The sequence below is a fragment of the Heterocephalus glaber genome, unplaced genomic scaffold (genome assembly GCF_053883595.1).
Source record: "Heterocephalus glaber isolate CG9 unplaced genomic scaffold, H.glaber_assembly_v1.0 deba00001141, whole genome shotgun sequence".
NCBI classification, from domain to species: Eukaryota; Metazoa; Chordata; class Mammalia; order Rodentia; family Bathyergidae; genus Heterocephalus; species Heterocephalus glaber.
The window spans coordinates 597,506-610,386 of NW_028258201.1; the positions used below are offsets into that span (position 1 = coordinate 597,506).

Genomic DNA, 12,881 nt, shown 5'->3' on the forward strand with positions numbered 1-12,881 from the left:
TCCTACTGGAGCCCAAGGAATCCCTACACAGGATCCTTACTGGTTGACCAACTAGATGGGAGATTGGGATAGGAGACAGCTACAGAATGTATTGTGGTTTTTTTGTGGTACCAGGGATTGAACTCAGGACCTTGTGCTTGCAAGGTGGGCGCAGCACCGTTGAGCTACCTGGCCCTTCAGACGTGTATTCTTAAAGGTCTAAGAAGGATGAAAACTAAGACCTTTGATTATTTTAAATTGTCAACTGTTCATTAAGAGAAAGATGAGAACCCCTGTGCCTTCTTAGATCATTTACAAGAGGCATCGATGAAATATATCCCTGGCTCAAAGATCCTATTATTTTTCCTCACTGGAGACAATACCCTCTAAGGCCTGAGGTTAAAAAAGGACTTTTCCCTCTAATTGACAACTTAAGGGCACAAGGTTTACTTATACCCTGGAACAGCCCCTGCGACACCCCAATCCTGGGAGTTCAAAACCCAGTGGAGGGGCCAGGGATTTAGCTGAGTGGTTTCCCCGACTGCTGCACAAGTGCAAGGACCTGAGTTCGATCCCTGGTACCAAAAAAAAAAAACAACAAACAACCCAGTGGAGAGTGGAGGTTGGTACAGGACCTTAGGCTGGTGAATGAGGCAGCAGTGCCAACCCACCCGGTAGTGCCTGACCTGTACACGCTCCTCTCTCAGACCCTTAAGATGCCAGCTGGTTCTCAGTGTTAGATTTAAAAGATGCCTCCTTTTGTATTCCTTTTCACACAAATTCCCAGTTTCTTTTTGCCATTGAAAATCATAACAATGGGCCGGGGATGTAGCTCAGTGGTTTCACCGCCTGCTGTGCAAGCACAAGGACCCGAGTTCGATCCCTGGTACCAAAAAAAAAAAAAAAGAAAGAAAAAAGAAAAAGAAAATCATAACAACCAGGCCTCTCAGCTGATGTGGACTGTGGTTCCTCAAGGGTTCAGAGGTGTCCTCTTCTTTTTGGTTTTGTTTTGCTTTTTGGTACCAGGGATCAAACTCAGGACCTTGTGTTTGTGAAGCAGGCGGTGGCACCACTGGGCTAAATCCCTGGCCCAGCCTCACGTTTTGGGGCAAGTGCTTTCTCACAACCTGGCATGTTTTGAATTTTCCCAAGTCACAGTCCTGTAATATGTAGATGATACACTGTCATGTGGCCCTCAGAAGAGCTCTCTTGCCAAGGGACCAAGCTCTGCTGAACGTTCTAGCAGACAGAAGTTGTAAGGTTTCTAGGTCTAAGGCACAACTTTGCAGCCTTAAGGTAAAATACTTGGGCCTTATCATATCTAAGAGAACCTGTAGGCTGGGGGAAGAGAGAATTAAACAAATACTTTCCTTCCCACAGCCCAAGACCCTAAAATAGCTAAGGGAATTCCTAGGAATTATCAGCTTTTGGATAGCAAGATATGGTGAGATTACACAATCCATCAGGTTATAAAGAAGCCCCAAGGCAGATACTTTAATCAGGGAACCTGATTCCCAAACTGCATTCTAGAAGCTTAAACAAGCACCTCTAGATGCCCCAGCACTGAGCCCTCTGTAGGACACCATTTCAATCTGTATGTCAATGCAAGGTGAGGTGTGGTTTGGGAGTGCAGACGCAGGATCGAGGACCTGCTCACCAGTCCATGGGGCATCTGAGTCATGGATTAGAGTGCAAAAGGATGGCTTGTGTGTCTGAGAGCTGCCCTAGCTATGTGCCTGGCTGCCCTAGGTCTCCAGGTACCAGAGGCATCCAAGCTCCCTTTAGGCAAAGACCTCACTGTATATACACCTCACAATGTGGCAGGACTTCTTTCTTCCAAAGGAAGTGATGGGGACCAGCCATGATATTATAGATTGGTGGGGGCCAAAGTACAGGCCCCACAGTCATGAAGAAGACATTGACTTGCTTCAGGAGTAGGGAAGTTTTTGCAGAAGGCTGCAGGCTTCCTGGCTGGGTGGGATATAATTCAGCACACACACACACACACACACCAGCCCCCCACACCCCCGCCCACTGAGGCAAGATAACATCTGCTGAGCACAGCACAAAGAAAGAAAGTACCCAGATATGGAGCAGGGTCCTAACTTGCTTCTTCTGAGATGTTTAACCTGTTCCTCATTCTACTACCTCAGTCTTAACTGCAATCGCTGTTCCAGGAAGAGTACACTACCCGGCCCTCATGCTTCCACCAGCTCATAAAAGTGGGCCATGCTGAAAAGGTCTTGTCTTTTGCCCACTCTGAGGCACTGACTTCCTGGTCCCCCTGTACCCGCAAATTTGTCTCTGTCTTTCTTTATCCCTCACTGTACCCCCTGAGCAGGCAACCGAGGGTCTGATTGGTGCTCTGCAGGAAGCCTATGGTTATCAAACAGCTGACTTCTTAAATATCAAGCTCTACTTCCAGAAGGACCAGCCATTCAAATTAAGACATATTCCTCCTTAATCCCTGCCACCTTTCTATCAGAAAAGGAGGAAACTGAGGCTGAAAGATGTGACTGCAAACAGGTGATTCTCTGTACTCGTGAAGCCGGAGAAGACTCGTTAGAAACACCCCTTACTAAAAATAAAATAAAATAAAAAGAAACACCCCTTACTGACCCTGATTTGACCAGCTTCTGTGGCTGCAGTTCCTTCTGGAAAATGGGACAAGAAAGGCAGGGTATGCAGTAGTGACTGCACATCAGACATTTGGGAGTTCCTCACTTGCCCCTGGGACTAGTGCCCAACTACCAGAACTCATAGCTCTGGGCCGGAGACTTAGCTCAGTGATTCTGCCACCTGCCTTGCAAGTGCAAGGTCCCGAGTTTGATCCCTAGTACCAACCCCCCTGCAAAAAAAAAACCAAAAAAAAAAACCCTCATAGCTCAGACAAAGGCTTTACAACTCAGTGAAGGATAGAAAGTCAGTGTTTATACTGATTCAAACTATGCTTTCCTACTGCTGCATGCTCATGCAGGCAGATGAACAGAAAGGAATTATCTAACAGCTAATAGATCTCCCATAAAGTTATCATAAGGAGATAGATGAACTTTTATGATCTGTCCATATGCTCTCCAAAGTGACAGAAATTCACTGTAGAGGGACCACAAAGGAGTTGATGAAGTATCTCTAGTTAACCACCTGGCTGATACAGCTGCAAAAGAAGGTGCTTGAGGGTCCCCCCTTCAGCCCCCCTGATCTGGGAAGGGCCCCTTGATCACACTGGACCCAAATATTCTCAGTCAGAGATCCAGTGGGCTTTCTCCCATGGGTCTTAGTTCCTCCCATCAGGATGGTTACGATCAGATGATGGTAAATTATCCCTTCCAGGCACTAGTCAGTGGAAAGTTATTAGGTCTTTACACCAAACTGTTCACTTGGGGAGAGTCAAGGCCCACCAGGTGGCCTCAAAGTTATTCATAGGAAAGGGACTTATTTATTACCCTTAGCTCTTATCAAAATAAGAAATACATCTGAACTTCTAGGCCTCATGCCATTTGGAATGGATGTCCTCTTCTCACTAATGGCTTTCTCTTCAATAGAGAAACAGATGCCTTACTAAAAGATGTCACTTCACTGACTAAATTCCAACAGACTCTTCAATAGCTACTGGAAGCTCAGTCTAGCAAAAAGGAAGTCCCATATCTCAACCCGGAGATTTAATACTGCTAAAGTCTCTTACCTCATCACAAGTTGGGCGTAGGGAACGACCATACACCATGATCCTATGGACTCCATCAGCTGTCATGGTAGCAGGCCTGAACTCCTGGATACACCACACCCGACCCAAGCCCTGGGAACCAGAGGCTGTTGCTGAATGTAAACAACCACTGAATACTCCTTTGAACCCATAGAAGATTTAAAGTTCTCCTTCAACAAAAAGGCCAAGCCTTCAGATAAGTAACCTAAGATGTTATTCTTGCCCTTTTTACTAATCACTTTACCACTTAAAGGAGAGTCCAATTCCTTTCTAGTGTAGGGACAAGAATATGCAGCACCGTTAACAACAAACATCCTGCTGGATATGTGGCCTGCTCCCCTGTCAAGTACATCAGGACTGCCTTGGTGGGCATTCTATTTCAAGGGGATGACTGGGACATGCTACAAGACTACACCGATGAGATACGAAAGAGTTCAGTGGTTCATAGTTTAGCCCACTGTCACAAGGTAACTGAGTGGCCTATAAACGCCACCCTTAAGGATCCTGGACATTATTGAATTTTTTCTAAGACTGTCACTGAGGCCTCTCTACAGACTCTAGTAGAACCCCTATTAAGTAAGAGTAAGGGTCTTATCAGAGAGCCAACAACCATAGATATCAAGACGCTTCTTTCAGATATGGGATGATTATATGTGATTAACTCTAACTATAGGACAACTTAGTAGAAAGGCCCCCTTATGCTAGGAACAAAGAAATCTCTCCTATTCTCATTGGCCTAACTCTACTAAGTACTTGCGATAGACCCCCCCCCAACAGTGTATACATACCATAACTTCACAAGTCGAAGACTGGTTTGCAACAAGCTGATTTAATCACCCTAGAATTAGATGGGAAGCCCCCAGTGGCACCCATTGGTCCTGTGGAGCCAATGTGTGGTCCTGGCCACCCCCTGGATGGACAGAGATGCATGCTGGGACTTGCACTGTTACAAGGCAGGAGTGTCAAAAATACCGACCAACCTGCAAACTTACCTCATCTATCACATTGGTAGACTAACAGTGTGTTCCACTGGTGTGATCATTTGGCTTCTTTGTCCCTTCCTTAAGATTAGAGAATGTCATGCAATGTATCGAGGCCTTGACTGACTAGACTCAATGGGCCTTAAATGACACCTCGACTGGTCTCTCTCTCCTAAATGAAGTAAAATTATCAATGAGACAAGCTGTCCTTCAAAATCAGATGTCATCAGACATTCTAACAGCAGCACAAGGGGGTACTTGTGTAATTATAAAAGCTGAATGTTGTCTGTACATTCCTGCTCCTTCTGCTAATACCTTGATGACTGTTCAAGATATTAAATGACAGGTTAATGCCATGTCAGATTCTGAAATTCCCTGGACCTTCTCCTCATCTTCTTTGTGGCTCCTCCTGGTGGAAACATTTGTTGGCTATATTCATAGCAGTCTTGTTGATCTTATTATTTGGCCCATACATGCTTAACTGTTTCTTTGGCCTTGTCTCTTTCAGGCTTAAAGCTACACGCCTACCCAAAATGAGAATGCCTGACATTTTTCAAGGGCCTTCAGATAGACCCTTTTTGTGTATCTGACTATCGATCACAACCACGTCCCCCTTCAGAAGTAGCCAGAATGGTCATTGTCCCTTGCCCCTCACAGTAGTTAGGGTATCTCTTCAGAGGGGAGAATATTATAGACAGCTAAGTTAGGTAGAAACATCCTAGGCAGTCAGACAGGGCTGGGTCCTCGAGGGAGTCCGTGCAGAGAATGAGAACAGCTTACAACTGTGGCCGTTGTGTTGTTGTGTCTGTTGTGGGCCAGGGCTCAAGATAAGGTTGGAATGACCAGGCCTACGTGCCTCCCCAGGGGATAACATAAGTGGTATCACCCAGTCCAATAAAGTCCAGACAGACGTCAGTCACCCTGGTGGGTGACCAGGACCTCCTGACCCACCCCTTCCCAAAAAGATATTTGTTCTTTCCGTGTACCCTTGCCACGTGTGACCTGCTTCCCCCCAGATCAATATTGCCTAAGTGGCTGTACTTACAATCTTTTTGGTTGACCATAGTTTTGAGCCACATTGTATCCACCTCGTGATTTTGCTCTATAAAACTTCCGTTGAGAAGTGGCCTTGTTGGGACCCACTTTCTGGTCTCCTGTCTCTCAGGAGTTATCTGTCCTTCTCAGTAGATTTTTTCTACTCTTAACCTCCATTGTTCCTTAGAATTCATTCTTTGATTTTGAGGAACACGAACTTGCCATATCTGACATCTAGCAGGTTGGAAGTTATTTTTATTCCCCCTATATCAGTGATCCTCATGCCTCAGCCTCCTGGGTGGCTGGGATTCCAAGTGTGTGCCACTGTCACAAACAGGGTCCTAGGAGCTTACTAAACCTACCCCATTCGGTATTAAGTTGCAGGTTCACTGACTCTTGTCACAGAAAAAAAATTGGGGGTGCATCAGTAAGAGGCGTAAGGGGATTATTAGGCAGAAATTTAAAGTATGAGCTCAAGAAAAACAGAGTGGGGTCGCGGGGTGGAGGGAGTCCTGTGATGGGGAGCAGGGTGCAGGTATGGGTATGGGGTGTCTTCAGAATGGGGGCTGTAGGAATTGTCCTTCTGCTGTTTGTCGAGTTCCCCGTGCAGGGGGTAAGTTAGAATGCAAGCCATTTACAAGATTTACAAGTGTCTGAAGCTGAGATGGCAGTGGCTAATACTGCAGCTTCCTGGAGAGTGGGGTCCAAGAGAGGAAGTGTAATTTACAGGTGAAAAGAACAGCCCCAGCGCCCAATTCACAGGTTTATTGTGTCCTTAAGACCCTTAGGAATTTTTTTGAGTGAGTTTCCCTGAAAGGGAGAAAGGCTTATGTAACTTTTGTGTCCCGAAGCTGCAGTCTTTCTTAAAAGCACAATTTTAAAATTCTGGTTTTCCTCGTCTCCTTTCTCCACCTGTCTTTATTTCTTCTCTCCTACCTCAACACCACGTCCAGCCCGAGGACATTTTTTTTAGCAAAACCTAGTAAAGCCAAAAGTGGGCCCACGAGCCAGCGAAGGAAGAGACCAGATGGGAGAGATGGAAGTGAGGCAGCTGGAGAGGGGAAAAGCGGAAAGCCGAGGGCAGAGGAGAGGGCGGGAGGAAGCCCTGCTGCAGGAGGGCGCAGGCTGCAGCGCCCTGTGGGCCAAGCTGGGGAGGCCAGTTTGCTTCCTCCCTGGCACAAGCGGTCACTTTCGGCCTCCCTCCCTGCCTGCTCTCGTTTCCTTCCCCTTCTCCCTCCCCGGCGTGGCTTGCTCCAGGCTTGCTCGGAATGTGGCTCCCTCCTCAGAGGCAGCTGGAGTTGAGCTGGCTCCCTCCCTGGAATGCAGAGAATTCGAGGTGCTGGGGAGGGGTGGGGGACCGGCCGAGTCAGGGTCCTCGGGGCTGTGCGGCCAGCGCAAGGCTCCAACTCTGCGGACGGAGCCGGGCGGGGGCGGGGGAGGCTGCCGAGGTCCTCGCGCTGCGGTAGCGGCTTCTCCGGAGATGGCACAGGGGAAGGCGGGGCGAGGCCATGGCCCCCTGCGCTGCACCTGGGATCCGGGCAGGACGTGCCCAGGGCCCCTAGGGTCTCGGCGTCGGTTCCAGGCCTCAGCCGGGCGGAGCCACCACTTCGTCCTCACCCTGCGAGGGGAAGGCTGCCCCCCGCCCCCCTCCGCTCCCCAGGGCACTGCCCGGTGGGGTCAGTTCACCCCACCCCAAACCCCGGAGCACAGCCTTCCCATTCCTAGGCAGATGCTTCCGATAACCGCCGCAGATTCGTAATCTTCTGCAGCTGTTGTTCAAACTGTCAGCCAGAAACCCGAGACCGTGAATGTTGGTTCTAAGAAAATTTGTTGTTTTGTTTTGTTTTGTTTTATTATTTTTAAAAATTCTTTTATTGGTACATTTTAGGTATACGATACATTTCTCATTGGGAACTTGTACCTTTACGTGATGTATCTTGGTTAAGAAACATTTGTTGACATTTTCAGAAAGTAAAAACATATTTGCACACTTACATTTTTTTGTCTTTGAGATAGGGGGAGTGTCTCACTAAGTTGCCCAGGCTGGCCTCGAACTTGCAGTCCTCCTGGCTCGGCCTCCCGAGTAGCTGGGACTATAGGTACATGCCCTGGTGGGGGGCCGCGGTTAACGGTGATCCCCCCGGAGGCTGTGACCTATTTTACCCACAGACCCGGTGGCAGTCGCCCAGTCGTCTATGACCTTGGTGATCCAGTTCAACTCTGTGTGAGGCTGCTTAGGAGCACTGGTGCTGCTCACTTCCAGTTCAGGGTACTCGAAGAAAAAGACATTAACTGAATTTCTCATTGAGAAATCGAAAAGTTGCTTTTAAAAAGTTGCTTTACATATGATATTTTAAAAGGGCTCTAAAAATTAATAAGTAGGCTCTACTAAACTACGGTAATTAAAAACACAAGGCGGAATCCTGATTCTCCACAGCAGTTTTGTTACCAGGTTCTTGGATTCTGGAGACTCCTTCTAGAGGTGGCTTCTAGATCTTTTCTGTCCTGCAAAGAATTGGTCGGAACAAAAGCAAAAGGCTGTGAGGCTTTACATTTATTAAAGGTAGGAAAAGAAACGTGCTCTGCAGGGCGAGTGTGGCCCAATTAGAAGTGGGAAAATACACCCTGCAGGGGAGTGTTACCGGGTAGGCTTCTAAAAGTGGCTCGCCAGCTGTATGCTGCCGGGTTCTGGGCCGCTCGCCTCTCCCTCTGTAGTTAGAGTCCAGGCTCTTCTCATCTCGAACAAGGAACTGAAAATGCCGTGGCCACATTTACTAGAGAAAGTAAAAGTGAGGAGTGAGGGAGAAACTGGCTCTGCACAACAAGCTTGGGCCGAGTGAAAAAGGAAAAAGCAACACAAAAGTGTGCCCTGGAAGCCGAGTGAGGTGGCCCAGGCCCGTAGCCTCACTCAGGAACCTGAGGCAGGAGGATCACTGTGAGTTCAAGGTCAGCCTGAGCTACATAGTGAGATCCTGTCTCATAAAAACAAACAAAGAAACAAACCCTGGAAGATGCAGGGCCAGCCACCGTGAGGGAAGGTGTGCACCATGAGGCACAGGTGTACCAGGAAGTTTGCATGGCTGTCGGGGGAGGTGGACCTGAGTCAGGGCTGTGCCAGGGTCCAAGGCCAACAGGTGTGTGTGTATTACGAAGTGGCTCCTGTGTGGTGAAGGAAGTGGAGCTGCACCAGCTGGCATGGCAGGCCAGGAACCAGGAAGCCCGAAGGCCAGAGAGCAGAGGGAGGAGCAGCCGGCCCAGTGCAGAGGGGACGCGCCCTTCCTCCTCTGTCCCACTTGGACCCTCACAGGATGCCCCCCTCACCACAGAGGCCGGGGTCTCCTTCGCCTGTCCCATTTGTTTGCTTATTTTTTGAGACAGAGTCTTGCTATGCAGTTCAGACTGGCCTCGAGCAGACAGTGATCCTCCTGCCTCAGCCTCCCGAGAGCTGGGATGACAGGCATCGCCACCACACCCGGCTCTTCTTCACCTTTCCATTGCCAGTCTCTTCAAGAAACACCCTCACAGACGCATCCAGAAATAGCGTCGTGCCAGCCCCGTGGATGGACGTCCCTTAGGTCAGCCTAGGTGACACATGAAGCCAACCAGCACGGAGAATAACCCGCAGTGACGAAGGGTTTGTTGTGCCTGATAACACATCGCACCCAGGGGTCTGGCTAGGGAGTCACTTAGGGCTTCGGAGACTTTTGAAACTTTATGCCAGATTAAAACCGGATCTCCATGAAGGTCTAGTTTTCTCCACCTCTCCGCAGTGAGCTGTGGGCCTGGGAGGGGACAGGTTGGCTGTGGAGACACTGAACACGGGTGGACAGAAGAGTGTGGGACAGCAACAGTGCCACACCCACCCTCTGCCCCCCGGGAGCAGATGGTGCCCAGCAGGTGACCGCCAGAAGGGTCCCCTGGGCGTGAGTGTCCGGGGTACGGGACCCTCCCCTTCCCTGTCATGCAGCTGGGGAGCGGGGCGTGGGCGGTCTGCAGCCAGCTCGGGAGGCCCAGCTCCAGGTGCAGCTCTTGCTCAAGGGCGTCCCCACGAAAACAGTGAGCTGTTAACCACCCCAAGCGCTGGCGGTCAGGATTGCTTTCCTCCCACGCGAGCGCAGTGAACTGTGGTTGATGAAGGTGCCTGGCACGGTCAGAGCTTCACTAAGACTCCAAGAAGCCAGCCGGGAACTAAAGCCACCGAGAGAATCAGCTGCAGAAGGCGAGGAAAAGGCTGCTGAGATGCCCGGGGCTGTGATCTCGCTGAGAAGAACAACAGTGGGTAGAAGGGACAGAGCCCAGTGACGCAAGAATCTCAGCACCAGGAAAAGACTGTGGGGGGTGGGTAGAGCAGGGCCCCTGAGGCTCAGCCTGTGCGGCCTAGGCCAAGATCAGCTTTGCTTGGGGCCAAGTAAAAACAGGAAAGTCAAGCGTCCTCTCCGGGTGAGAGGATCTAAGCAGTGTGTGTTGGTTTTTGTGGCCACGGTCACTCGTGCAGTAGGCCCCACTCATTTGTCCCTCAGAATCCGTTCACTGCTGGGTTCAGGGGAAAGGCAACCTCGAAGTAGGGGAGATATCTGGATGCCTACTGGGAGTGATTTGCTAAAACCTGGGTAATCTGGGAAAATCAGACAAGAGTCACGGCAGAGAATGGGTAAAGTAAGGCTCTGAAAACTAGAGCGGGACTCACAGGCGTTGGGATCGGTGAGGGTAGATCTTCCCTCCCCTTCGCTCACCTTTCCGAAATCAGCCACATGGGAACATGGGAGCAAGGCCCGCCCCAGCAGGAAGTGACAGGAATGCGATGGCCCAGGCCCGGACTCTGCCGGGCACTCAGCATCCCGCCCAGGCTGCGGGCACTGCCTCCTCAGACTGGCCTCGCCTCTGTGCCCGCGTGGTGGTCCTGGGGCCCTCACGCCTCTGACCCACTGGCTGCAGGTCTGGGGCTTCCCACGGCCCTTGGGGTTTGCTGGATGACTTAGAGGACTCAGGGCAAGGCTGCACCAGGACTGCAGTTTCGTTATAAAGGGCACAGTCCGCAGGGATAGCCACATGCAGACACAGGACGGGCTCCGGGAGGGCCCCACATGCGAGCGAGCCTGTGCTCTTTCCTGTCGCCCTCCCGGCACAGTGCCACGTTCACCAACCGGGAAGCTCTACCAGGAGGCTGGCACCCAGCTTCCACTACGCACGTGGCTGGGCCGGCCCACCCACCAAGGCCCTGAACCCAGCCCCTAGTCCCTGCTTCAGTGGATGGGCTTGGCTCAGAGGCCAGCCCTTCCTCACACGTTGGTCTCCTCGTTGGTGACCACACCCACCGAGCCTCCTCTTGACACAAACCCGAGTCTGAGCCAAGTGGCTGCTGAGCATAGCAAAGACCTCGCTTATTCAAGAACTTCCAGGTGGAGGAGGGCCGCACGCATGCAATCCCAGCACTTGAGGGGCTGAGGCAGGAGGATCACCACAGATCTGAGACCAACCTGGGGTACATAGTGAGACCCTGTCCCCCACCAAAAATAAAAAAGAAATTCCAAGGAAGCCTAGGTACCAGGGACAAAGGGCAGTTAAATTGTTATACTGTACAAGGGGATGTGAAAATATAATGTTATACAATAGAAGAGAGATGGAAAAGGTTGACATATCTCGAGACGCTTATCACAAGGGTTTAAGAATCCACACATCAGTATGCAGTGGACATGTGCTGCAGATTGGCTCTGCGTGTCAAAGGGTCAGTTCCCACCCCATGGTGCTGTTACCTTTGAGGCGGGCCTAGTGGAAGCCAGGCAGGCCCCTGGGGGTGTGCTGTTGGAGGGGACACAGGAACCCTGGCACCCCCCTCTCTCGAATGCCACTCCTGCTCCGCGGTGAGGTGCTGGGTCAGTATTGTAGACCACCGAGCTGATACAAATTGATATACAGTCAGAGAGAGACTGGGTCCTCAAGGAAGTCAGCGCAAAAAATGAAGATGTCAAGATTGGGGCTGAAGGCGCAAGGTGGAGGTGCAGTGGCCGGGCTTTTAGGCCTCCCTCGGGGACAAGCAGCAGCCAGAGAGCCTACTGTGATCAGCACCACCTGGCCCAGGATGTCCAGACAGGCATCAGACGCCCAGGAGGGTGACCAGGCGTCCGGACCCGACCCTTCCCCGAATGCTGTGTTCTTCCCATGTAGCCTTGCCACATGACTCCTTTCCCTGTTGGACCAACATTAGCTATGCTCCTGCCCTTGTGATCCCGTAGGCTGACCTGTGCTGTGGCCACCTTGTGACTCTGCTGTATTAATCACCCCTGACAAAGGGTGTCGGTGTCTCTCACTCAAGACCCATCCTGAAAATCCAGGGGCTATGCTTCTCTCTTTATTTCCAATAAAACTCTCCGAACTTCTTCCGTTAGTTTGTGACTTCAGTCTTTGATGTCGTGAGACCACGAACTCAGCACATTTGACATCAACAGGTGGGACTTATGTTTCTCCTAAATCATCAGCACAGACCCAAAAGAGCAGAGCCAAGAAACTGTGGACTGAATCCTCTGAAGAAGTGAGCCAAGATAACCCTTTCCTCCTTTTTTTTTTCCCCCTTTCCTCCTTTTAAGATGATTACGTTGGCTATTTTATCACAATAATGGAAAGTTGACTAACATACATTATGAAAGAAATTAGCCAAAACCAGCCCCTTCTTTTTTGGGTTTTTTTTTTTTTTTTTTTTGGTACCGGGGATCAAACTCAGGTCCTTGTGCTTGCACAGCAGGTGGTGAAACCACTGAGCTAAATCCCCAGCCCTACCAGCCCCTTCTTAATAAGGAATTATAGGATCCAAACTTCCAGTTATTGCAGACATTGAAAAATGGAGGTAATAAGGCCCAGGATTCTGGAAAGGAATAGACATTTCAGTATCTGAGAGAGGTTGATGGATATGTCAAGAGGCAAACATAGAACTCTCACAGCTTCTTTACTCTTTGCTTTCTCTCAGGGATGTAACAAGTCCAAAGACCAAGGCAGTAAGCAAATAGTTTTCATTTCCTGTATGTACATCCCTTCACATTTCTATTCATATGGAGTTGATTTTGAGTCCAGACATAATTGTACTCATTGTTTTTCAAATAATTAGCTAACGGAACTAATCCCACTTGTGTAATGAAGCATTCTTTTCCGCACTGGTTTGAAATTCAGTTTTTATCTTCTGCCAAATTCTTATG

General features: G+C 49.8%; 1 long non-coding RNA gene across 1 annotated transcript; it reads right to left on the reverse strand.

Annotated features, from left to right (window-relative positions):
* Positions 1–7,504: 7,504 nt before the first annotated feature.
* LOC147828304 (uncharacterized) lies at positions 7,505–8,841 on the reverse strand. Its single transcript, XR_015450985.1, has 3 exons — positions 8,698–8,841; positions 8,337–8,468; positions 7,505–8,199 (listed from the first exon to the last, which is right to left on the reverse strand). It is a non-coding gene; the product is annotated as an uncharacterized LOC147828304 (long non-coding RNA).
* Between the last annotated feature and the right edge of the window lie 4,040 nt (positions 8,842–12,881).